Source organism: Bubalus kerabau, chromosome 15, assembly GCF_029407905.1.
Source record: "Bubalus kerabau isolate K-KA32 ecotype Philippines breed swamp buffalo chromosome 15, PCC_UOA_SB_1v2, whole genome shotgun sequence".
Classification (NCBI taxonomy): domain Eukaryota; kingdom Metazoa; phylum Chordata; class Mammalia; order Artiodactyla; family Bovidae; genus Bubalus; species Bubalus kerabau.
Window position 1 is genome coordinate 24,983,491 of NC_073638.1, and position 26,006 is coordinate 25,009,496.

General features: G+C 38.8%; 1 pseudogene; it reads right to left on the bottom strand.

The window, feature by feature from the left end:
- The window catches only part of LOC129628726 (NXPE family member 1-like), a 34,704-nt pseudogene extending 9,401 nt beyond the window's left edge, over positions 1 to 25,303 (bottom strand).
- Between the last annotated feature and the right edge of the window lie 703 nt (positions 25,304 to 26,006).

Genomic DNA, 26,006 nt, shown 5'->3' on the forward strand with positions numbered 1-26,006 from the left:
GGAATAAGACAAACATGTTTGCCACCTTAAAAGTTCTGAACACTAAAACAAAATGAAACAAACAAACAATTAAGTGTATGAGAATTGTAAGGAAAGAAGCAAGCTGTCTTATTTTTCATTTTTCTTCTCTTTTTAATTTTATTTTTTGCAGATGTTGTTATTGTCCACCAAAAAATCCCCACCAGAGTTAGAAAATTATTAAGAGAGTCAACAAGGAGCTGGATACAAAATAAACTTGTAAAAATAGCATTTGTCTATAACAGTGATAATCATCAGAAAATACAATAGAAGATCATCTCCGACTGTGATGAAGGCATTTTGAAAACTCTTTTGAAGAACATTTTTAAAGACCTTGAGTGAAAAACTTTAACATTTTTAAAAGTATTAGAGCTTAATATTATACATTTGTTAATTTTCCCACAAATAATTTAATATTCTATGTATTTCTTTTCAATTGAATTATAATTGATTTATAATATTGTATTAGTTTCAGGTGTACAGTAAAATGATTAGGTTATATCCATGTGTGTGTGTGTGTGTGTGTGTGTATATGATTATTTTCCACTATAGGTTATTACATTATATTGAATAATGTTCCCTATGCTATACAATGGGGCCTCCCCAATGGCTCAGTGGGTAAAGAATCCACCAGCACTGCAGGAGACACAGGAGAGACAGGTTCAATCCGTGGATTGGGAAGACCCTTGGAGGAGGAAATGGCAATCCACTCCAGTATTCTTGCACAGGAAATCCCATGGCCAGAGGAGCCTGGCAGGCTATATATAGTCCATGGAACCACAAAGTCAGACACAACTGAGCACATGGTACGCGCAATAAATCTTTGTGGCTTATCTACGTGATCTATATCTGTTAACACCATACTTCTAGTTTATCCCTACCCCATCCCTAGTTCCCTTTTGGTAACCAAAAGTGTGTGTTCTATAATATGTCTGTAAGGCTGTTTCTGTTTTGTGTATAGATTTGCTTGTATTATTTTTTAGATACTACATATAAGTGAGATCATATAAATTTGTCTTTATTGACTTCACTAAGCATAATAACTTCTAGGTCCATCCATGTTGCTGCAAATGACAATATTTCCTTCTTTTTTATGGACGCTTACTCCTTAGAAGGAAAGTTATGACCAACCTAGATAGCATATTCAAAAGCAGAGATGTTATTTTGCCAACAAAGTCCATCTAGTCAAGGCTATGGTTTTTCCAGTGGTCATGTATGGACTATGAAAGTTGGACTGTGAAGAAAGCTGAGCACCGAAGAATTGATGCTTTTGAACTGTGGTGTTGGAGAAGACTCTTGAGAGTCCCTTGGACTGCAAGGAGATCCAACCAGTCCATCCTAAAGGAGATCAGTCCTGGGTATTCTTTGGAAGGACTGATGCTAAAGCTGAAACTCCAAAACTTTGGCCACCTCATGTGAAGAGTTGACTCATTGGAAAAGACTCTGATGCTGGGAGGGATTGGGGACAGGAGGAGAAGGGGACGACAGAGGATGAGATGGCTGGATGGCATTACCGACTCGATGGACATGAGTTTGGGTGAACTCCAGGAGTTGGTGATGGACAGGGAGGCCTGACGTGCTGCGATTCATGGGGTCTCAAAGAGTCAGACACAACTGAGCGACTGAACTGAATTGAACTGAATACTCTATTGTGTACTTATATTCCACCTCTTCTTAACCCATTCATCTGCTGATGGGTGCTTGGTTTATTTCTGTGTTTTGACTATTGTAAATAGTGCTGCTATGAACATTTTCTAATTAGAATTTTCTCAAGATATATGCCCAAGAGTAGAGTTGCTGGATTGTATGGTAACACTATATTAGATTTTTAAGGAACCTCCATACTATTTTTCATAGCGGATACACCAATTTACATTCCCACCAACAGTGTACTAGAGTTCTCATTTCTTAAATCCTCACCAACATTTGTTATTGTAGACATTTTTATGATAGCCATTCTGATACATGTGAGGAGATATTTCATCATGGTTTTGATCTCCATTTGTTTGATGATTAGTGGTATTGAACATCTTTTCACATGCCTGTTGGCCATCTGAGTCTTCTTTGGAATAAAATCTGTTCATGTCTTTTGTCCATTTAAACAAAGTTCTTTTTTTTTTTTTTTTAATGTTGAGTTGTATTAGCTGTTTATATATTTTGGATATTAACCCCTTATCACTCATGTCTTTATAAATATTTTCTCCCATGCTGTAGATTGTTTTTTGGTTCTGTTGATGGTTTCCTTTGCTTTTACGTTTGATTAGTTCTGTTAGTTTTTAGTTTTGTTTGTTTTCTGTTTGCTTTTGTTTCCTTTGCCAAAGGGGACAGATCCAAAAAATACTGTTCTTATGTCAAAGAGTGTTCTGCCCATGTTTTCTTCTAGGAATTTTTTGATTACTTGTCTTGTATTTAGGTCTTTAATCCATTTTGAGTTTATTTTGTATATGGTGAGAGAAATGTTCTAATTTTATTCTTTTTCACATGGCTGTCCAGTGTTTCCAGCACCACTTACTAAAGAGACTGTCTTTTCTACATTATATATTCTTTTCCCCTTTGTTTTAGACAACCTGGTCATTGCTGTGTGGGTTTATTTATGAGCTCTCTATTTTGTTTCATTGATCTATATGTCTGTTTTTGTGCCAGTACCATACTGTTTTGATGACTGTAGCTTTGTAGTATAATCTGAAGCCAGTGTGATAACTCCAGCTTTGTTCTTTTTTCTCAAGATTGCTTTGGCAATTCTGGGTCTTTTGTGGTTACATATAAATTTTAGGACTATTTGTTTTAGTTCTGTGAAAAATGTCTGGGGATTGATAGTGAAAGTCACTCAGTTGTATCTGACTCTTTGTGACCCCATGGGCTATACAGTTCATGGAATTCTCTAGGTCGGAATACTGGAGTGGGTAGCCTTTCTTTTTTCCAGGGGATCTTCCCAACCCAGAGATTGAACCCATGTCTCCTCCATTGCAGGCAGATTTTTACCAGCTGAGCCACAAGGGAAGCCTGTGTTTTGATAGGGGTTGCATTAAATCTGTGGAGAAGGCAATGGCACCCCACTCCAGTACTCTCACCTGGAGAATCCCATGGACGGAGGAGCCTGGTAGGCTGCAGTCCATGGGGTCGCTAAGAGTTGGACATGACGGAGCGACTTCACTTTCACTTTTCACTTTCATGCATTGGAGAAGAAAATGGCAACCCACTCCAGTATTCTTGCCTGGAGAATCCCAGGGACAGTGGAGCTTGGTGGGCTGCTGTCTATGGGGTCGCACAGAGTCGGACACGACCCATGCGACTTAGCAGCAGCAGCAGCAGCAGCAGCATTAAATCTGTAGATTGTTTTGGGTAGTATGGCCATTTTAACGATGTTAATTCTTCTAATCCATGAAGATATATTTCCATTTCTAATGCATGGGATATATTTCCATTTATTTGTATTGTCTTCAATTTCCCTCATCCATGTCATAGTTTTTCAGAATGTAGGTCTTTCACCTCCTTGGTTAAGTTTATTTCTAAGGATTTTAGTTTTTTCAATGCAATTGTAAATGGGATTGTTTTATTGATTTTTCTTTTTGTAGTTCAGTATTACTGTATACAGATTTCTGTATATTAACTAACCTTGTATCCTGCAATTTTACTGAATTCATTTATCAGTTCTAATAGTTTTTTTTATAGAGACTTTATGTTTTCTGTATGTTATATTATGTCATCTGCAAGTGGTAGTTTTACTTCTTCCCTTCCCAATGTCTTTTATTTCCTTTTCTTGTCTGATTACTCTGGCTAGGACTTTCAATATTCTGTTAAATATAGGTGGGAAGCATTTTTATCTTATTCCTCATTTAGAGGACATGTTGAAGCTTTTCACCACTGAATATAATGTTAGTTGTGGGTTTTTCATAAATGGCCTTTATTATGGTGAGATATGTTCCTTCTATTCCAACTATGGTGAGAGTTTTTATCATGAATGGATGTTGAATTTTGTCTAATGCTTTTTCTGCAATTTTTGAGATGATCATAGAATTTTTATGCTTCCATTTGTTAATATGGTATGTTACACTGATTTATTATTCCTTGAATCCTTGGAATATATCCCATTTAATCATGGTGTATTATCTTTTTTATATATTATTGAGTTTGGTTTGTTAATATTTTGATGAGGATTTTTGCATCCATTATGCATCAAAGATGTTGGCCTATAATTTTCTTTTTTGTAGGGTCTTTGCCTGGTTTTGGCATCAGGGTAATGGTGGCTTCATTGAATGTATTGGGAGTGTTTCCTTCCCCTTCAAGTTAATGGAATTGCTTGAGAAGCATGGGTATGATCTTTCCTTTATATGTTTGGTAAAATTCCCCTGTGAAGCTGTCTGGTCCTGAACTTTTGTTTTCTGGGAGGTGTTTGCTTGTTTGTTTCTTTTTAATTACAAATTCAATTCACTATTAGTGATCAGTCTGTTCAGATTCTATTTCTTCCTGATTCGGGTTGAAGATTGTATGTTTCTAGAAACTTGTCAGTTTTTCCTAGGTTTTCCAATTTATTGACACATAACGTTGTATTCTCTTAGGATTGTATGTCTGTGATACTGGTTGTTATTTATTCTCCCGTATTCTTCTTGTTTTATTTTTTTGGGTCTTCTTTATTTTTTTCTTAATGAACCTGAGTAAAGGTTTATCATTTTTTTATGTTTTTAAAAAATCAACTTTTGGTTTCTTTGATGTTATCTTTTATGTTGTTGGTTTCTATTTTATTTATTTCCTCTCTTTATCTTTATTATTTCTTTCCCTTTGTTGGATTTGGGCTTCATTTGTTTTCCTTTTTCAAATTACTTTAGACTTGGTTTGGTTGTTGAGATTTTTCTTGTTTCTTGATGTAGGCCTGCATCACTATAAACTTCCCTCCTTGAACTGCTTTTGCTGCATCCCATAGAATTTGAAAACTTGTGCTTTTATTTTCATTTGCCTCAAGATATTTTCTGATTCCTATTTTGATTCTTCATTGATCCATTAGTTTTAAGTGGCATGTTGTTCAATCTCCCAATATTGTGTTTTTCCCACTTTTCTTCCTATAACTAATTTCTAGCTTCATGCTGCTCTAGTTGTAAAAAATGCTTGATATAATTGCTGTCCTCCAAAGTTTATAGAGACTCATTTTGTGGCTACCATGTGATCTGTCCTGGAGAGTGTTCCACGTGCACTTAAAAAGAAGGTGTATTATGGTACTTGGGGATGGAATGTCCTGTAGATATATGTTGAATCCAATGGGCTAATGTGTCATTTACGACTGCTGTTTCCTTATTGATTTTCTCTCGGGTGATCTGTCCATTGATGTAAGTGGGGCATTAAATTCTCCTACTATTCTTGTCCTTTTGTCATTTTTTCATTATGTCTGTTAATATTTGCTTTATGTATTTAGGTAATCCTATGTTAGGGGCTTCCCTGGTGGCTCAGACGGTAAAGCCTCTGCCCGCAATACAGGAGACCTCGGTTCAGTCCCTGGGTCGGGAAGATCCCCTGGAGAAGGAAATGGTATTAATGAGTGTTGTATCTTCTTCTTATGTTGATGCCTTTATCATTATAGAATTCCCTCTTTGTCTTTTCTGATAGCCTTTCTTTTTAGAGTCTATTTTGTCTGATGCAAGTATTGCTACCCTGCTTTGCTGTTTCTGTTTGCATGACGTGTCTTTCCCCAACCTCATGCTTTCAGTCTGTCTTTAGCACTGAAGTGAGTTTCTTCTAAGCAGACTATGGCTTGGTCTTGTGTTTTTCTTTTTTTTCTATCCAATCAGCCACCTTATCTCTCTTGATTGTAGTCCATTGACATTTAAAGTGATTATTGACAGGTATGTCCTTACTTCCATTTTGTTACTTTTTTCTGGTTGTTCTTGTAGTTCTTCTGTGTTCTTTTCTTCTTCTTTTAATTTCTTCCTTTGTAGTTTGCCGATTTTCTGTAGTGATATGAGTGTGTTTCTTTCCCTCTAGTATTTGTGTATTTATTATGGGCTTTTAAAAAAGTAATAAATTAGTTAATTTTTTGCTGCACTGGGTCTTCATTGCTGTACTTGGACTTTCTCTAGTTGTTACCCGAGAGGGCTCCTCTCTAGTTGTGGTGCTCAGACTTCTCATTGTGGAGCCTGGGCTCTAGACTCTGGGCTCAGTAGTTGTGGTATACAGGCTTAGTTGCTCTGTGGCATGTGAAATCTTCCTGAATCAGGGGTCAAACCTGTGTTCCCTGCATTGGCAGGCAGATTCTTAACCACAGGACCACCAGGGATGTCCTATTGTAGATTTTTGATTTGTAGTTACCATGGGGTTTAGTATATGTTGACCTATAGCTTTATCTACTAATTAAAACTGGTAGTCATTTAAGTTCAAGCACATTGTAGACGATCTATAGTTTTTACTTTCCACCATGTTTTGTGCTTTTGATGTCATATTTTAATCTTCATGTTTACCCCTTAACTCTTTCTTGTAGTTATAGTTGATTTTATAGATTTTTGTCTTTTAATTTTTGTACTAGCTTATTTAAGTGGTTGACCCACAACCTTTACTATATATGTGCCTTTATGAGTAGGATTTTTCTTTCCTATAGATTCTTACTTCTACTTGTAGCCTATTCTTTCCCACTTAGAGATGACCCTTTAACATTTCTCTGAGGATAGCTTTAGTATTGATGAACTCTTAGTTTTTGCTTCTCTGAGAAGTTCTTTGTCTCTTTCAGTTGTAAGTAATAATATGCCTGGGTAGAGTATCTTAGGTTGCAGGTTTTTCCCCTGTTAGTACTTTGAATATATCCTGGCATTCCCTTTTGGCCTACAATGTTTCTACAGAAAAGTCAGCCGATAGCTGTATGGGGCTTCCTTAGTATGTGATTGTGTGCTCTTCTCTTATTGCCTTTGGAATTCTCTATTTTTAACTCCTGCTATTTTAATTATATCCCTTTTTGTGAGTCTGTTTGGGTTTGTCTTGTTTGGGACCCTCTATGCTTCCTGTACCTGGATATGTTTCTTTTTTCACATTTTGGAAGTTTTCAGCCATAATTTCATCAAATACATTTTTGACCCTTTTTTCTCTCTCTTCTTTCTGGGCCCCTTAAAATACCAATGTTAACATGCTTGGTGTTGTACCACTAGTTCCTTAAACTGTTCTCATTTTCTTAATTTGTCCTTTTCTTCTTGTTCTGATTGGGCTATTTCCATTATTCTGTCTTCCAGATCACTTATGCATTCTTCTGTATCACCTGCTGTTAATTGCTTGTAGTGTGTGAGTGTGTGTTTTCATTTCAGTTATTGTACTCTTTAAGTTTGATTGGTTCTTTTTCCTTAATAGTTTCCAATTCCTTGTTACAGTTTGGTGCTCATTTATTCTCTAATTATATTAGTGTTTTAATTACTAATTCTTTGGCTTCTTTATTTGGTGAATTTATTTCTGTTTCATTAGTTTTTTTCATTGCTCCCTATATTTTTATAAAATATTTTTTAAAATGTTCATTTATTTACTTTTAAAAACAGTTTTAGTTGCACTAGGTCTTTGTTGCTGCACACGGGCTTTCTCTAATTGTGGAGAGAGGGGATTCTCTCTGGCTGCAGTGCACAGGCTTCTCCATGTGCTGTCTTCTCTTGTTGCGGAGCACATGCTCTAGACACACAGGCTTCAGTAGGAGTGGCCTTTGGGCTCAGTAGTTGTCTTGCCCAGGCTTGGATGCCCACAGCATGTGGAATCTTCCAGGACCAGGGATTGCACCTGTGTCTCCTACACTGGCAGGTGGATTCTTATCCACTGTATCACCATGGAAGTCCCTGTTTCACTAGTTTTTTTTTAAAGTAGTTTCTCTTGTTCTTTCATTTGAAACAAATTCCTTGACTTCTCATTTTCCTTATCTTTCTTTATCTCTATGAAATTAGGCGAACCAGTTAGCTATGTTGATCTTGAAGCAGTGTCCTTTTGTGGAAGTAACCTTATACTGTCTGTGTGTTCCCAGTGGCTTTGGTCAGAGAGCTGGATCTGACATAAGCATGAATCATGTTTTCCCCCAGGGTTTTCTGGCAGCTATCACCTTGGTAGGAGGCAGGGCTAGAGACGGAAGGGCTAGAGCCAGAGCCCTCGTGAATCAGGGTTTCTCCTCTGCTCTGTGGCCACCACCTCCTTATTGTGCGTGTGGTCTCATCTCTTGATGCTAGAGCAGAAGCTTTCAGGACTGGGTGTGTGAGCTGGCTCTATTCCCTCTAAGAGTGTGCTTCCCTCTCTCAGTACACTTGCCCTAGAGGTGAGGGGATACTGCAGGCAGCTGGTGTAGGTAGGGGCATGGGCTGTGGTACTCCTGGCCCCGGTCAGAGTTCTGCACAGCTTCATATATACTGCCTCCACAAGTGCCAGCAGTGGCCATCCGTGCCCCGTTCAGATGGCATTCTGGGTCTGTGCTGGCTCTGTGCTTCACAACCGCACACTCTTCTCAGCTGCTGCAGCCCCACTCCACTGTGGAGATTTGCCAGAGGGCAAGGATGGCTAAACGGGTGCTCATCTCAAGCTGGGGCTCACACTGGGGCTTGTTGGACACTGGCCAGAATCCTGAGCAGTTTGAGCCTGCTTCGTCCGCCTAGTTTTGGGAGTAAGCAAGTGTATGCATGTGTGCTTTTTACAGACAGAGTCTAGGTTTCTTACAGCCCTCCTGTTTGTCCCACTGGTTTTCAAACCAGCTAAGGGGACTCATCTTCCTGGTGTCAGAGCCTAGGTTTGGGTTGCCCAATATGTGGCTCTAGCTGCTTACCCCCAGGGAGGATTTTTGAACTTGTGTAATCCCACTCCTCACCTGTGTCCTCTACCAGGGGTGCTGGTCCCACCTTGATCGCTTCTCTTCCCTCCCTACCTGACTCCACATGGATCTTCCTTACAGCCTTGCTTGTTCAAGTGTCTTTCTGCCAGTCTCCAGTTTGTTTTCAGTGAGAACTGCTCCATGTGTAGAGGTATTTTTGATGTGTCTGTGGGGGGAGGTGAACCCCACATCCTCCTATTTTGCCATCTTTATCTCCCCCGGATTAGAATTCTTAATCCTTAGACTCTTTAAGTCCTCTTGGAAACTAACAAGTTAGCAATTGTGGACTGTCTGTTACATTAGCACTCTATTGATTGCCCAATTTATAGATACATTTAATAATTTCTAGAAGTATATTCTTTCTTAAAGTAATTTTTTTAATGTCTCAAAAACATGTTTGATAATAAGCTCAAATATCTTTAGTTCCTCTATAAAATGAAGCCAAAATGAATAAACCTATGTTCAGTAATTAATATATCAGTGTTTTATCTTAGTTGAAAATGATCTAGCTATTCAGTGAATAGCCATCATTTAATTTATATCAATATAACTTTAAGATTTCAAGTTTTTAAAATGATTTAGAAACCATTCTTATGTAGACTTATCATAAAGCATAATTATTGTTGAAAAGTTCATTTATAAAGTTTTTCCTTACTTATGTCTTTTTAACTTACTTATTCTTGACAGTGATGTTTGGATTACTCATACATGCCTTATGAGACATTAAACGCTAACTATCAGCTTAAGTTATCTTTCTTGCTGGCAAATTATCCAACAGAGATAATGTGAACTTATTTAGCTTTCAGTAAACTTAAGTAGGAGGAGAAGTGGATGACAGAGGATGAGATGGCTGGATGGCATCACCGACTCAATGGATGTGAGTCTGAGTGAACTCCGGGAGTTGGTGATGGACAGGGAGGCCTGGCGTGCTGCGGTTCATGGGGTCACGAAGAGTTGGACACGACTGAGCGACTGAACTGAACTGAACTGAAACTTAAGTAGAATAAAAGTTATATGACTACATTATATTTGAACACTGAGAACTCTAAAGATAGTCCTGTTTTAATTGAACCAACACTTTAACTAGCTTTTATTTACTAGATCATGTGAACTTGAAAAACATTCTAGTTTCTCTATTCCTGAGAGTATACTTAAGTCAATTAAATAGAGCTCTTTACAAATTAATTTTGGCAATACCTCCCAGAGTAGAAACAATATCACATATCTATAATATGTATACATAGACATACATAAGCATACAGACAGATTCCAACGGAGATCTTACAGCTTTTGATGCCTAAAGCTCAGCTTCTCTGTACACTAGCGCTGAATCAAGTCTCAGAGGCAGAGTTTTGGGTGGGTAGGAAATGGTGTGTGAGAAAGGGGATGTGAGACCAGGCAAAGGGGGACACAACAGGCTAATGCCCTCAAAACTATGTGTCCCACCTTAGGGAAGATAGTGAGAAGTTTTATATTAATGAAAGTGAAAGTGAAAGTCGCTCATTTGTGTCTGATTCTTTGTGACCCCATGAACACATGTGGCTAGCCTTTCCCTTTTCCAGGGGATCTTCCCAACCCAGGGGTCAAACCCAGATCCCCCACATTGCAGTCAGGTTCTTTCCCAGCTGAGCCACAAGGGAAGCCAAAGAATACTGGAGTGAGTAGCCTATCTCTTCTCTAGTGGATCTTCCCAACCCAGGAATTGAACTGGATTTCAGATGGATTCTTTACCAACTGAGCTATGAGAGCTATAATATTTATATTAATAGTAGTTGTTTAAAGAGGGTGTGATCAGCTCCTGGTCATTCTTCTGAGGGGTTGGTGGTGAGGTAAGTAGAGTCAGTATCATCAGCTTTCAGGTCTAACTGATCTGGGGTCTACAAGCTTTTGGGCAGCATGCCATCATTAATCATTAGCTGCTCCCACCTGGAGGGGCTTTCAGTTTCTGCAAAGTAGCTCAAAGTTATTGTATGTATACATTGATGGGGAAATAGGACCTTGCCCCAGGGCCGCTCTTGATTGTTTCTCCTTGGTCTCCTATCCAGTCCCTTCCCTAGAGGGATAGTATGGGGAGGGAAGAGGGAGGAGGGTTCAGGATGGGGAACACGTGTATACCTGTGGTGGATTCATGTTGATATATGGCAAAACCAATACAATATTGTAAAGTTAAAAAATAAAATAAATAAATAAATAAATAAAAAGAAGAAGAAGAAAAAAAACAACTGCTTGAATCTGCCCATTGGAAATCAGGGAAGGTCATGGAGGCTGAGTGAAGGCTGTTTCCTATAATGGGGGGACACAGAAAGCCTTTGTGCCCAGGAGGCCCAAGGGGCCCTGCACAGTATCACTTTCATTTTAAAATTTTAGCCATGAGACAGATATGATAATGCAAAATTTTTATAAACTTTAGTTTATAAAAGGACAGATCCCAAATGTGTATCTGGCAGATGGAATAATTCAGATTACTTGTTCAAGAGGCTTAGACTTTTTGCTAACATTTGTAGTGAAGATTTTTTAAGATTTTTCATTTACTTAGCTTATAAATAGCCTTTTTCCCCTTTTTTCCCCCTTCTGATAAGGATGACCCCCTGAAGTTTGCATTTTAAAGAGATGACCCTCAGTTCTTACAGAAGATAGAGTAGAATATTTATATCTCAAGGGAACAGAGAAAGAAAACAAGTTCCACCTAGAAGGACTTTGGTTTCCTAAAGGCAGAGGTTTTTCAATACCTACAAGCCTTTTGAGATGAGTAGGGGAGGTTTGGGGATTGGTAAAAAGGATAGGTGATCTTTTTTTCTTCTTGCAAAGTCTCAATTTGTAGGACAAGTTGTACAAGTTGTCCTCAATTTGTTGGAGAGTTGTTTTAAATTCCTCAAAGATTTGGGTTGAAAACTGAGTGATATCAAGGTGGTAACCTACCCATATAAGTACATTATATTCAGTTTACTTCTTTATGTCTCAGAGAAGGTCTTTATGAACTCATTATTGACACACCTTTTGTTACCTGAACCTTATTCACTGGAGACATTTCAATATTCACTTATGTAGCAAATCATTAGCCACAGGGATTAGGTTTCTGCAAAAATCCTTGGCAAGTAATGTGCTAAGAGAGAAGTGAAAAGATTCCTGTGTTCTAGATTTAGAGGTGTTTGTCTTTGGAGTATTTCAGTAAGTCCTCCCACAAAGGGTTCAGAATGTTTTTCTTTCTGGACATGTAGTTTCAATTTAGCTTAGGAGGATGGCCTAAACAGAAAGTTCCTCTTAGGTTCTGAATATCAGCCTTTAATTTGGCCAACTTCTGACCATAAAGCTACTTTAAAAAATGCTTTCAAATAACTTGTCAGATTTCAGTCAGGACAAATAGTAAATACTCCTGACAGTACTGGACAACTCCTCGAATGTAAGAGGTGTCCCCAAAGAGGATGCAAGATACTACTTTCCCAATATCCAAAGATAACCAAGAGAAAGAAAGACTTATACAACTGCCCTGAGAGCTGGCAGCAATTGGTTGGACCCTAGCTCTAATGCAAACCCATGCTTCTGTCCAGTCGTATCTATTCAGTGGAGTGTGAGCCACGATTCTGTCTGGCCATATTTTTGGGGCCCCAATCAGACAGTTGCTAAGCCAGGTCTTCAGGACACAAAACAAGGGACAGGACAGGTGCTCACGACACAAAGCAAATGTGAAGGCTCAAGCTCTTTCTGGGAGAGAAAGGATAGACAGTGAACAAATTGTTTAGTTGCTAGGTCATGTCCGACACTTAATGACCCCAAGGACTGCGGCATGCCTGGCTCCTCTGTCTTCCACTGTCTCCTGGAGTTTGCTCAGATTTATGTCCATTGAGTCTGTGATGCTGTCTAACCATTTCATCTTCTGCTTCCCTCTTCTCCTTTTGCCTTCAGTTTTCTTCAGTATCAGGGTCTTTACCAGCTGGCTTTGTAAATGAGTCAGTTCTTCACATCAGGTGGCCAAAGTATTGGAGCTTCAGCTTTAGCAACAGTCCTTCCAGTGAATACTCAGGGTTGATTTCCTTTAGGAAATTAAATTCATGAGCCACAATCCAAAGATCTAATTCTTTTTTTTTTTAAGATTAAAAAAACTATTTATTGAATTTGTTATAGTATTGCTTCTCTTTTATGTTTTGGCTTTTTGGCTGTAAGACATGTGGGGTCTTAGCTCCCTGACCAGGGATCAAACCTGCAACCCCCTGTGTTGGAAGGCAAGATCCTAACCACTGAACCACAAGGGAAGTCCCTAAAGATCTAATTCTTACAAATGTTTTTTTGCCTCCAATCTGAATTGGGAAAGAAAGGAACAGTGTGAAAATTTATGTTTCTCTTGACCAGGTACCACAGATAGAAATCTGGGAGAGCTAACTTTGGGAAGAATTCTCATCCTTTGCTGGTTCTGCCAGTTTTCCTAGGATCCCATCTGCAGGCTCTAGAGTGAGTGGGGTGTTCCAGCAGGTCTCATACTGGCCATCAGAAACTGTGGAGGAAGAAAACTAATTTCACCTCTACCTTTTTATGCTTATTGCTTGTCTGAGACCGCTTTTATCTAGGGTACCTGAAAAACTTATGTGGATTAAAAGTTTTCCATGGTTGCCACTGTAATTCAAGATTATCCTTGGTAGGGTTAACCTGATCAGCCTTAAAACAAAATATTATTCACCTGAGGCTTCACACAGGGCTCAATCTAGTTTAAATTGAACCCAATCTGACCCCATACCTAGTCCAGTTTTAAAATCAGACCTAGTCTAACTCTTGTCAGTTTCTGAACCCCGTCTGGAAGAGGAAATGCTCAAAAAAAGTCTAAAAGTTCATTCCACAGAAGCCAGGGAGCCAGGATGCTAATGTGTGGTATGTTACCGTCCACCTCCAGGCAGCAGGAAAGTAATGAACCCCAGGGTCTCAATGGGCACCTTTGCCTTTCCCTAGCTGCTCCTTGCACTTGGAGGCCATCAGGAGTCTCCTTTGGTTCCCTCTTCTGACACTAGAACTGTTGAAAGATAAAGGAGGCATATTACAAACTTTTAAGATTTTATTTGAGCAAAAATTGTGAGTTGAGCAACATCCAATCTAGCAGATATGAATTCTGAGGAGCTGTACCAAATGAAATTTTCAGACAGAAGGGAGTGAGAACAGGGGAAGTTATAGTAGGCAAAAAAAATTAGGTTGGTTATTGCAAGGTTACTTTTCTTTAGGGATGGCAGGGTCTACCAAGCATATTACCTCACTAGTGCTAATCAGGTGGTTCCTGATTGACTGAATTTAAGAGTTCATTTCTGAGAGAGCTGAAAATGTAATTAAGTTTATATAGATTTAAAACAAAAAATAATTATGTCAAAGTATAGTTATCAATATTTGAAATAACCTAATTTGTTTTGTGGGGCTTCCCAGGTGGTGAAGTGGTAAAGAATCTGCCTACCAATGCAGAAGATGGGGATTCAATCCCTGGGTCACAAAGATCCCCTGGAGAAGGAAATGGCAACCCGCTCTGGGGTACTTGCCTGGGAAATCCCATGGACTGAGGAGCCTGGCAGGTTTGGACATGACTTAGCCACTAAGCAACAACAATGTATTCTATAGTGTTTTTGTAAGTTGGTCTTTTGTTGTTGTTGTTCAGTCGCTCAGCAGCCAGGTCTAATATTTTATAATAATTTTAAGTGATGTTAAGTATGAGTGATATTTGCAGATTCTGTAATGACTCTATTGTGATATGAAAATTCATGGTTTCCATTGACTGTTGAGCCACAGATAGTGTTAATGCTACTGTGATTTGTCACTATTCATAACTGAAGAGATGACTAGACCTCATGTAGGACCTAGTGAACATAAAGGTGTAAATTTTTTGCCATTCAAGTTCACAGACTTCCTAATTTCTGTCCATAGGTCCATTTGAGGGTCCATCGACCCCACGTTATGAACGCAGGCAGAGGGTGACAGAGCTTCCATGACGGATGCCTGGCTTCCTGCATAATTATAAGGAATAGAACCTAATGCCATTTCCCAGTCAACCTGTTCCCCTCCCTGCCACCTACTGTGCTTTATTATTTTTATAGTGTTTTTATGTCAGCACTATATTGAAAACAAAGACGATTAGAAGTGACCATATTGGGCAGCTTTGATTCATTCCCATTGTTAATTTTAGTATTTCACTGTGCTGATTGAATGTATAATGTTTAATATTTGCTGTTTTTTAAATGTCTTCTATTAGATTAAGGAAGCTCTCTTCTAAAAATCAGCTTGCTAAGTGTTTTTTTTTTTTCTTGTCATTAATGGAAGTTGAGTAATTGTCAAAGGCTTTTTATGATTTATTGAGGTTATATAATTTTTCTCCTTCATCTTTAAATATTTTTAAAGCTAAACCACACTACCTTGCTGGCTTACACCCAGCCAGGTCATAATATATATTGCATTTTTATATGTAACTCTGTTACACTGCCAATGAAAATACAAATGCACAGAATCATTTTTGAAGGCAACATGATGGTAGTTTTGTTTCTGTTTGAAATTACGTATAGCTGTGTCCTAAGTTCAATCAGTTCAGTCTGGGCATATCGCAGAGGACTTCTTAGGTCTACAAAGAATCACACACAGAAGTTTTTTCAGTTGCTTGTATATCTGTATGTGTAGTTTTACAAAATTAGATGGGGTCTTTTAAAATCAGTGTCAAGTGAAGAAAATATAAATATTACAAATATTTCTATTTCTATAAATGACAACTATTTATATAAATGACAAACATACACACAAAATGCTCTGTAAGGATACATGCATATTCAAAGACAATAAAAAAAATCTTGCTTTTCTGACTTGGCTTATGATGTATCCAGCTTCCCACCTGGGGTGGCTTGTCCTGCACCCATCCAAACTCTATAGTCACACGGTCCCAACTTAGGACCCATCTCCACAAAAACCTTTCCAGGATAACCTGAGACCACATTGATCTCTCCCATATTCTGAATTTCTGTGGCATAATCGTATGTTTTCCACCCAGACAATGTCACACATAGATGGCAGTATAATTCCACAGGCTCTGCTAACTGGGTGTTTTCCTAGAAATTCTTTGAGATTCCTGTTTCTCTCCTCATACATGACCAGACACCCTTGAGAATGGAAATCTCTTAGTTCTAAGATAGTTAAGGTCCTTGTGGTCATAGTATAAAAATACTCCTAGTGGTTCTACTGTATGAGTAGACTTTCCTCTGAAAACCTGGGGTGTTTTTTTTTCCTTTGGCTGCACCACGGCATGTAGGAGTTTAGTTCCCCAACCAGGGATTGAACCTTTGCCCCTGCAGTGGAAGCATGGGGTCTTAACCACTGGACTGCCGGGGAAGTCCCCTGAAAACCTGAGTCTTGAAACAACCCCAAATAAGAGGACATACTGTCTATGGACACCATGCAGAAAGTTGATGGATGGTTGAGATAGCTCTACCAGTTTGAGAAGGACCGAATAAAAGGTGAAGGATTACATGCTCTGTAGGTTAGTGAAGGGGGGAGTGTGGTTCACTTTTCTGTTAAGTAGGCCCTTCCTACCTTAGCACCTTCAGTTTTTTCATGAGGCTATTACTTCAACTCTCTTTCTATGCCTGGGTGCCTAAACCATGAGCCAATTTCTAAGATTTGGTTTCAAATATTACAAGTGACATTTATTTAGCAAACAGCCTATGTGTAAATCCTCTCAAACTACCTGTGGTGAAGGACAAATTATTTATTTCCAAACTGTCATCTACCATGACTTTAAAAAAAAAGATTTATTTGTTTATAATTAATTAATTAGGCTGTATTGGGTCTTAGTTGCGGCAGGCAGCATCTGCGTTGCATCATGCAGGATCTTGCCATTGGGGCACGTGGACTCTTTAGTTGTGGCTCGTGGGCTCCAGAGTGTGTGGATTCAGTGGTTGTGGCATGTGGGCTCTAGCTGTGGTCCACAGGCTTAGTTGCTTCGTGGCATGTGGGATCTTAGTTCTGCAACCAGGGATCAAACTCACATCCCTCACATTGCAAGGCAGACTCTTAAGCACTGGACCACCAGGGAAGTCCCTTCCATGACTTTTAAAAACACAGTAAAAACCTGCATGAATGTTATGGCAATGTGAAACTGTCTAGAAAGTTTCAAATGCTTACTCTTAATTTCTATATGTATCTTGAGGAATGGTAGAAAGTAAGCCATGCTCTGGCACATGGTCTGTATATGTATGTCGGTAGAACATCCTTTGAGAAGCACTGCTGTAGAGAAAAGGCTATGTAAGAAAAGAGGTAGAAATACATTTCAGGAAAGGGACGACAGTAGAAATATGGGAAGTATGAACAAGTGCGGACATGAGAAGCCAGGGCAGTGCTTATCTGGGTGCTCTGATAACCTTATATTCCTTTGCCAGTCACAGGCCTTTGGTACAGAGAGAACACAGCAATATTTTTGATGAATTTGATAATGATAATTAAGAGTTAAATTATTACACTGTACTGTGTGCTGAATCAGTTCACTCATTTATTCATCTAACATTTACTAAGTACCTATGATGTTTTAGGTGCTAGTGATTCAAACATGAATAATAAAACACTATTCTTTTTTCTTGTATTTTTATTTAAAATTGGAGTGACAATGTTGATAGTTTCAGGTGGACAGCAAAGAGACTCAGCCATACATATACATGTATCCATTCTCCCCCAAACTCCTGTCCCATCTAGGCTGCCACATAACATTGAGCAGAGTTCCCTGTGCTGTGCAGTAGGACTTTGTTGGTTATCTATTTTAAATATAGCAGTGTGTACATGTCCATCCCAAGCTCCCTAATTGTCACATCCCCCCATCTTTTCACCCTGGCAACCATAAGTGTGTGAAACACTATTGTTGCTCTTAAGAATCTCATAGTCTAGTGATAACCCCAAGGTTGTAATCTTTACAGTATTCACAAGCTTGTCTTAGGACATCCCATCTTGCCCAGAGCCTCACCTGCCTCCAGGCCCTGTATTCTTGTGTCTAGACATTTCCCGAGGACAACGTACCCTTCTGGTGATTCATCTTTCAGACGCCAGATCCAGAATGGCAAACATTCTAGTCTTGGTTCTTGATCCAGGATTATGGTCTGAGTAGAAGACACTGTTAGAGGACAGCAAAATTAATGAATCATTATGTTCTCCCAAGATTTCATCTTATGTTGAAATAGATATTTCAGCATTGCTCTTGTTTATATTTACTAGTTTTCCACTCCTTGGCTTTCTGTCTTTCTGTGTCATTACGTTTCTGATGTATCTTTTGAACATATTAGAAAAGAATTTTATTTTTTAAATTCTAATTTATAAACCAAAACTTAGCATGAGAAATTTGGTCTGTTGAAAGTTGTGATTTTGATATATTTGAATTTATTTCCACCAATAAAAATAAATAAAAAATATTTACCTTATTCTTTTTTCCTTTTCTTTTCTGCCCTACTGGAATGATTGAAAAAGTAGAGCAGTTTTATATTCACAAAACTGAGCAGAAAGTACAGAGATTTTCCACATGCCTCATATCCACTCCTGTGCATAGCCTTCTCTACTATCAACATCATGCACCAGAGTGGTACATTGTAACAAATGATAAGCCTGCATTGCCACATCGTTATCACCCAAAGTCCATAGTTTACATTAGTTTTCATCAGGATATAGTGTATTCTCTGGGTTTTGACAAATATATAATGGCATATATCCATCATTATGATATCACACAAAATAGCTTCACTGCCCTAAAAATCCTTTGTGTTCCAACTAGCCATTACCCACTTCTCCTTAACTCTTGATAACCACTAATATATATAGACACACACACACACACATATATATATATATATATATTTTTTTTTTTTTACTGTCTCCCTAGTTGAGCTTTTTTCAGAATGTCACATAGTTGAAATCATATAGTCTTTTCAGATTGGCTTCTTTCACTAAATAATTGCATTTAAGTTTCCTCCATGTCTTGTCATAACTCATTTCTTTTTAACTCTGAATAATATTCTATTGTCTGAATGCACCACAGTTTATTTATCCATTCACCTACTGGTGGACATCTTGGTTGCTTTCAGATTTGAGCAATTATGAATAAAACTGCTATAAACATCCATGTGCAGATTGTTGTGTGGACATATGTTGTCAGATAATTTGGGTAAATAGCAAGGAGTGTAATTGCTGGATCATATGGTAAGAGTATGTTTAGTTTTTCAGGAAACTACCAAACTTTTCCATAGTCGCTATACGACTTTGTATTTCTCCCAGCAGTGAATGAGAGTTCCTGTTATTCCACATTTTCCTTAGCATTCGATGTTGTCAATGTTTTGCATTTTGGCCATTCTAATATGTATATTGTGATGTCTCATTATTTCTTTAATTTTCAATTTCCTGAAAACATACCATGTTGAACATCTTTTCATATGTTAGTGAGGTGTATATTCAGGTTTTTTGATCCATTTTAAAAATAGGAGTATTTTTCTTATTGTTAAACTTTAAGAATCAGTTGTATATTTTGGATAATAATCTTTTATCAGATATGTCTTTTGCAAATATTTTCTCTCAGTCTGTGGCTTATCTTCTTATTCTCTTGATGATTATGTTTTCATTGTCCTTTTATCTTCTTCATAGTTTAAGAGGTTTTTGTTTTATATATATTTATTATATATTATATAGGTTTATTATATACATATATCATTAATGGACTATTATATATATTTATTTTACATATATAGTTAATGGAATTTTGAAATGTAATATCCATATTTAACAAAACTTAAAATCTGTATCTTAAATTTTAACATAACTTAAAATTTGCTCTTTCTTCTATCTAAAAAACCATTTAGCTCCCATTTTATATATACTGCATTTTATTGTTTATCTGTAGTATTTACTTAACTTTGTTTTAAAGTCTCCTAATTATTCACTATTATTATAATTTTCTTACTGAGCGCTGAAGAATTGATGCTTTTGAACTGTGGTGTTGGAGAAGACTCTTGAGAGTCCCTTGGACTGCAAGGAGTTCCAACCAGTCCATTCTAAAGGAGATCAGCCCTGGGATTTCTTTGGAAGGAATGATGCTAAAGCTGAAACTCCAATACTTTGGCCACCTCATGCGAAGAGTTGACTCATTGGAAAAGACTCTGATGCTGGGAGGGATTGAGGGCAGGAGGAGAAGGGGACGACAGAGGATGAGATGGCTGGATGGCATCGCTGACTCGATGGACGTGAGTCTGAGTGAACTCCGGGGGTTGGTGATGGACAGGGAGGCCTGGCGTGCTGTGATTCATGGGGTCGCAAAGAGTTGGACACGACTGAGCGACTGATCTGAACTTCATTTGATTAATCAAATGTTTTTTACAGACTTACCAGGTGCAGGCGTTATTCATACATACGTGAAAGCAGTTTCTTTGTGTCCTAGTGTCATTCAGTTCAGTCAGTTCAGTCGCTCAGTCGTGTCTGACTCTTTGCAACCCCATGAATCGCAGCACGCCAGGCCTCCCTGTCCATCACAAACTCCCAGAGTTCACTCAAACTCATGTCTGTCGAGTCGGTGATGTCATTCATCCATCTCATCCTCTGTTGTCCCCTTCTCCTCCTGCTCCCAATCCCTCCCAGCATCAGGGTCTTTTCCAATGAGTCAACTCTTCGCATGAGGTGTCCAAAGTACTGGAGTTTCAGCTTTAGCATCATTCCTTCCAAAGAACACCCAGGGCTGATCTCCTTTAGGATGGACTGCTTGGATCTCCTTGCAGTCCAAGGGACTCTCAAGAGTCTTCTCCAACATCACAGTTCAAAAGCATCAATTCTTTGGTGCTCAGCTTTCTTCATAGTCCAACTCTCACATCCATACATGACCACAGGAAAAACCATAGCCTTGACTAGACGGACCTTTGTTGGCAAAGTAATGTCTCTGCTTTTGAATATGCTATCTAGGTTGGTCATAACTTTGCTTCCAAGGGGTAAGCGTCTTTTAATTTCATGGCTGCAATCACCATCTGCAGTGATTTTGGAGACCCCAAAAATAAAGTCTGCCACTGTTTCCACTGTTTCCCCATCTATTTGCCATGAAGTGATGGGATCAGATGCCATGATCTTAGTATTCTGAATGTTGAGCTTTAAGCCAACGTTTTCACTCTCCTTTTTCACTTTCATCAATAGTTTCTGGTTATATAACTCATAGTGTTGCTAAATGAATTAATACATGTACAATGTTTAGAACAATGCCTTGCACTTAGTTTAAGTTCTGATTCATAGGAAGTTGTAAAAATAGTACAGAGAGGTCCTCTGTGTCTTTCATCCAGTTTTCCCTAATAGTTACAGCTTATATAACTGTTACATAATAGTTACAGCTTACATAACAATATCAAAACTAGTAACCTGATATCAGTACACTGAGTGTACAGATGTATAGAGCTAAGTCATTTTATCACGTGTAACTACCTATATATAATTGTTCTTAGCAGCTTTATTTGCAACACCCCAAAACTGGAAAGAACCAAAATGATCCTCAATAGATGAATGGTTATACTGTGGTACATCCATACAGCAGACTGCTACTCAGCAATGCAAAGGAGCAAACTACTGATATATATGACAGCTTGGATAGATACACAAAACTACACGTGTAGATTTGTGTAACTACCTCGACAACCAAGATATAGAACTGTTCCATCACCACAAAGATCTCCCTTGTGCTACCCCTTTATTATCCCACTCATCCTGCCACCATCCCTCACCTCTGGTGATCACAACTCTGTTTGCCATCTCTGCAATTTTGTCATTTCAAGCTTGCTATATATAAATGGAATCATATGCTATGTGCTGTTAGGAGATTGACTTTTTCACTCAACACACTGTCCTTGAGATCTATCCAAGCTGTCATATATATCAGTAGCTGAGTAGCATTCTGCTCTTTGGATGTACCACAGTATAACCATTCATCTATTGAGGATCATTTTGGTTCTTTCCAGTTTTAGGGTGTTGCAAATAAAGCTGCTAAGAACAATCATATATAGGTTTTTGTGCAAACATAAAATTTCCTTTCTTGGGGGTAAATGCTCAGGAGGGCAGTTATTGGGTTGCTTAGTAAGTACATGGTTAGTTTTATATTTTAAATGCTCTCTCTTTAGAGGAAAAATTTATAATATGATCACTGATATGTACAAACTTACTTTTACCATCTTATTTTGTAAGTCTTAGTTTCTTCCCATTTAAAAAATTGATTGTCTTTCCTTTGTTACATTTTTCTCTTTTTTTGTTTTAAAATTATATATTTCTTTATGGGCTGCTTTTAATTTCTTTTGGAGCAGTGTGTTTAAACTTATAATTTAAAAGGTACTGCTGCTGCTGCTGCTAAGTCGCTTCAGTCGTGTCCGACTCTGTGCGACCCCATAGGCGGCAGCCCACCAGGCTCCCCCGTCCCTGGGATTCTCCAGGCAAGAACACTGGAGTGGGCTGCCATTTCCTTCTCCAATGCATAAAAGGGAAAAGTGAAAGTGAAGTCGCTCAGTTGTGTCCGACTCTTTGGGACCCCGTGAACTGCAGCCTACCAGGCTCCTCTATTCATGGGATTTTCCAGGCAGGAGTACTGGAGTAGGGTGCCATTGCCTTCTCCCTTAAAAGGTACACCTAGAACTTAATAGGACTTCCCTGGCAGTCCGTTAACACTCTGCACTTACACTGCAAGAGATACAGGTGTCAATCCCTGGTCAGGGAACTAAGATACCACATGCCACTCAGTACAGATGACACCACCCTTATCACAGAAAGCAGAGAAGAACTTAAACAGCCTGTTGATGAAGGTGAAAGATAAGCAAAAAAGCTAGCTTAAAACTCAACATTTAAAAAATGAAGATCATGGCATCCGGTCCCGTTACTTCATGGCAAATAGATGGGGAAACACTGGAAACAGTGACAGACTTTATTTTCTTGGGCTCTGAAATCACTGCAGATGGTGACTGCAGCCATGAAATTAAAAAACCCTTGCTCCTTGGAAGAAAAGCTATGACCAACCTAGACAGTGTATTAAAAAGTAGAGATATTACTTTGCTGACAAATGTCCGAATAGTCAAAGCTATGGTTTTTCTAGTAGTCATGTATGGATGTGACAGTTGGACCATAAAGAAAGTTGAGCGCCACAGAATTGATGCTTTTGAACTGTGGTGCTGGAGAAGACTCTTGAGAGTCCCTTGGACTACAAGGAGATCCAACCAGTCCATCCTAAAGCAAATCAACCCTGAATATACATTGGAAGGACTGATGCTGAAGCTGAAGCTCCAATACCTCAGCCACCTGGTGTAAAAGACCTGAAGAGCTGACTCATTGGAAAAGCCCCTGATGCTGGGAAAGATTGAAGGCAGGAGGGGAAGGGGACGACAGAGGATGAGATGATCGTATGGCATCACCGACCCAATGGACATGAGTTTGAGCAAACTCCAAGGGATGGTGAAGGACAGGGAATCCTGGCGTGCTGCAGTCCACGGGGGTGCAAAGAGTCAGACACAACTGAGTTACTGAACAACAACAACAGAACTTAATAGCATGTACACTTTTCCTGTTGCTGCACTATTATCACTCAAATCTGTATTATTTTGCTAGAGCTTCCATTGCAAAATGCTATAGACTAAGTGGTGTAAACAACAGAAATATATTTTCTCACATTTCTGGAGGCTGGAAGTCCAAGAGCAAAATCTCAGCAGGCTTGGTTTCTCTCTCTCCTTGCTTGTAGGTGCCCACCTCCTCATCATTTCCTCACATGGCATTCCTCTGTGTCTGTGCATCCCTGACGTCTCTTCCTTTCTTAGAAAGACAGCAGGTCTGTAGGATTACAGCCCCATCCAGAGGGTCTCATTTCAACTTAATCACCTCTTTAAAGTTCTATTTGGGACTTCCCTGGTGGCTCAGACAGTAAAAGTGTCTCCCTGCAATGCAGGAGACCAGGGTTTGATCCCTGGGTCGGGAAGATCCCCTGCAGAAGGTAATGGCAACCCACTCCAGTACTCTTGCCTGGAAAATTCCGTGGACAGAGGAGCCTTGTAGGCTACAGTCCATGGGGTCGCAAAGAGTCGGACACGACTGAGCGACTTCACTTCACTTCACTTCCAAGTACTGTATTCTAAAGTCCTGGGAGTTGGGACTTCAACATATGAATTTTGAGGGGATACAGTTGAGTCCACAATACATGCTAATATTATCTGGAGTTTCTGTTTATAGATGTGCTATTTATAGTTTCACATATTGGCTCTCCCACCTACTAGCTCTGTGACAAATTGCTCAACTTCTCTATGCTTTAGTATCATCAATTTCCGATTGCTCATAGGGCTGTTATAAGGATTAAATGAATACATTTACAACATTTAGAACAGTGTCTTGCACTTAAGCTCAGCAGTTATCACCACCTACTACATTCACCACTCATACTACGACTGTATATAGTTAATAGTAAGTTTTACATATTCCTTCCCTCACAACTATAGCAATATTCTTTGTTTTCCTGGTTTCTTTACCCTATATTGCTTCTAAAATCCACTCCTACGTACTGGATTCATTTCTCATCTTGTCAATTCTTTAGTAATTCTTTCAGAAAGGGACACTATAGATTGACTATGGTTCTGCTTTGTCCCCACAAATAGTTAAGTTTATGTGGTATAGAGTTCTAACGTGAAAAATATTTTTCTCTTAGCTTTGAAGACAATGTTCCAGTTTCTTCTTGTATCTAAAGTGGCTGATAAAATATTAGATATCAAAGTTAACATCATTCTGGAACTCTTTAGGATTTTTCTCTGCATCCTTGATCTTACAAAATGTATGTAGATCTTTTTATCTTCATCTTGCCTGATGCTTTTAAGGACTCATGACCCTTTAAAGCTGAGATCTAATCTCTGTGAGCTTTTTTTTCATAGTTTTGATTTCATTTCTGTTTCATTCTGTATTCTGGAGGAAATCTTGAGTTATTATTTCATATCACTACTTTATTGTTTTCATTTTGATTTTCAGTGTGTCCCTCAAGTTTTTCCTTATTTCATCCATCCCATGTCTAGTTTAACAAACATCTGGTTAACTCTAAGTATAGCTGCAACATTTTCTCATGTCACTCTGGAAATTAATTATATTTATTTTAAATTCCTATTTGACTTGCTTTGTTTCCTAGGTGTGTAGATTTCTTCTGATTGTTGTGCTTAATGCCTTTCTTTCAAGTATTCGCCATTTTCAAATGATTATTTATTTTTGGTTATGTGTTCATCTTTGATATTGAGGTCCCCTGCTAGCCTCCCTGTAAATGTTCTGTTTACTGAAGTTTATTTCTGGGAGAGTTGTTGGAAATATTGTCTGATGCTGTGGGCTAACACCTCATCTTTCAAAGAGTCCAGGCTGCCTTTTCTTCTTAGATGTCATGCATGATGTTCCTTTGTCTTTCTGACTCAAGCACGTACCTTCAGTGCTTTCGTATGAGATGTGAAGCAGGGTCAGACTTCTTTGCTTCTCAGTCATCCTCCTGACCCTGGTGTATGAAATTTCTGTGGCAGTCCAGTCCTGAATTCATCTCGTACTGTAATTGCATACTTTAATCTCTTCTAATTTCAGTCTTTTAAGATTTTCTCCCATTCTCTGTGGGTTTCCCAGGTGGCACAGTGGTAAAGAATACATCTGCCAAGGCAGGGGGTGCAAGAGATGCGGGTTTGATCCCTGGGGCAGGAAGATCCCCTGGAGTAGGAAATGGCAAGCCACTCCAGCATTCTTGCCTGGGAAATCCCATGGACAGAGGAACCTGGTGGGCTATAATCCATGGTGTCACAAGAGTCAGACATGACTGAGCACGCAAGCACATTCTCTGCTCTGGTGAAGGAAGTTCTTCTCCTTTAGCACTGTAATGAAGTTTTATCAGTCTCTTTCCAGAAATTTCTGTGGGCTTATTTGAGAGGTGAGGCTCTACAGTTTTGAATAAATTCCATTCCCTTCCCTCCAACTTTCTACTTCGTACTGTTAATCTCTTGTTATCTCTTTGTACTGTTAATCACTTATTTATCTTTTATTACTAGAGTCTCTTTGATATTATTACCCAATGGCTGATATCATTGGCTTTAGAATCTTAGGCAAGATCTTAACTTTCTAAAGTGGAACTTGCCTGTGCGTGTCAGCCGGTCAGTCGTGTCCAGCTCTTTGGGAGCCCATGGACTGTAGCCCTCCAGGCTCC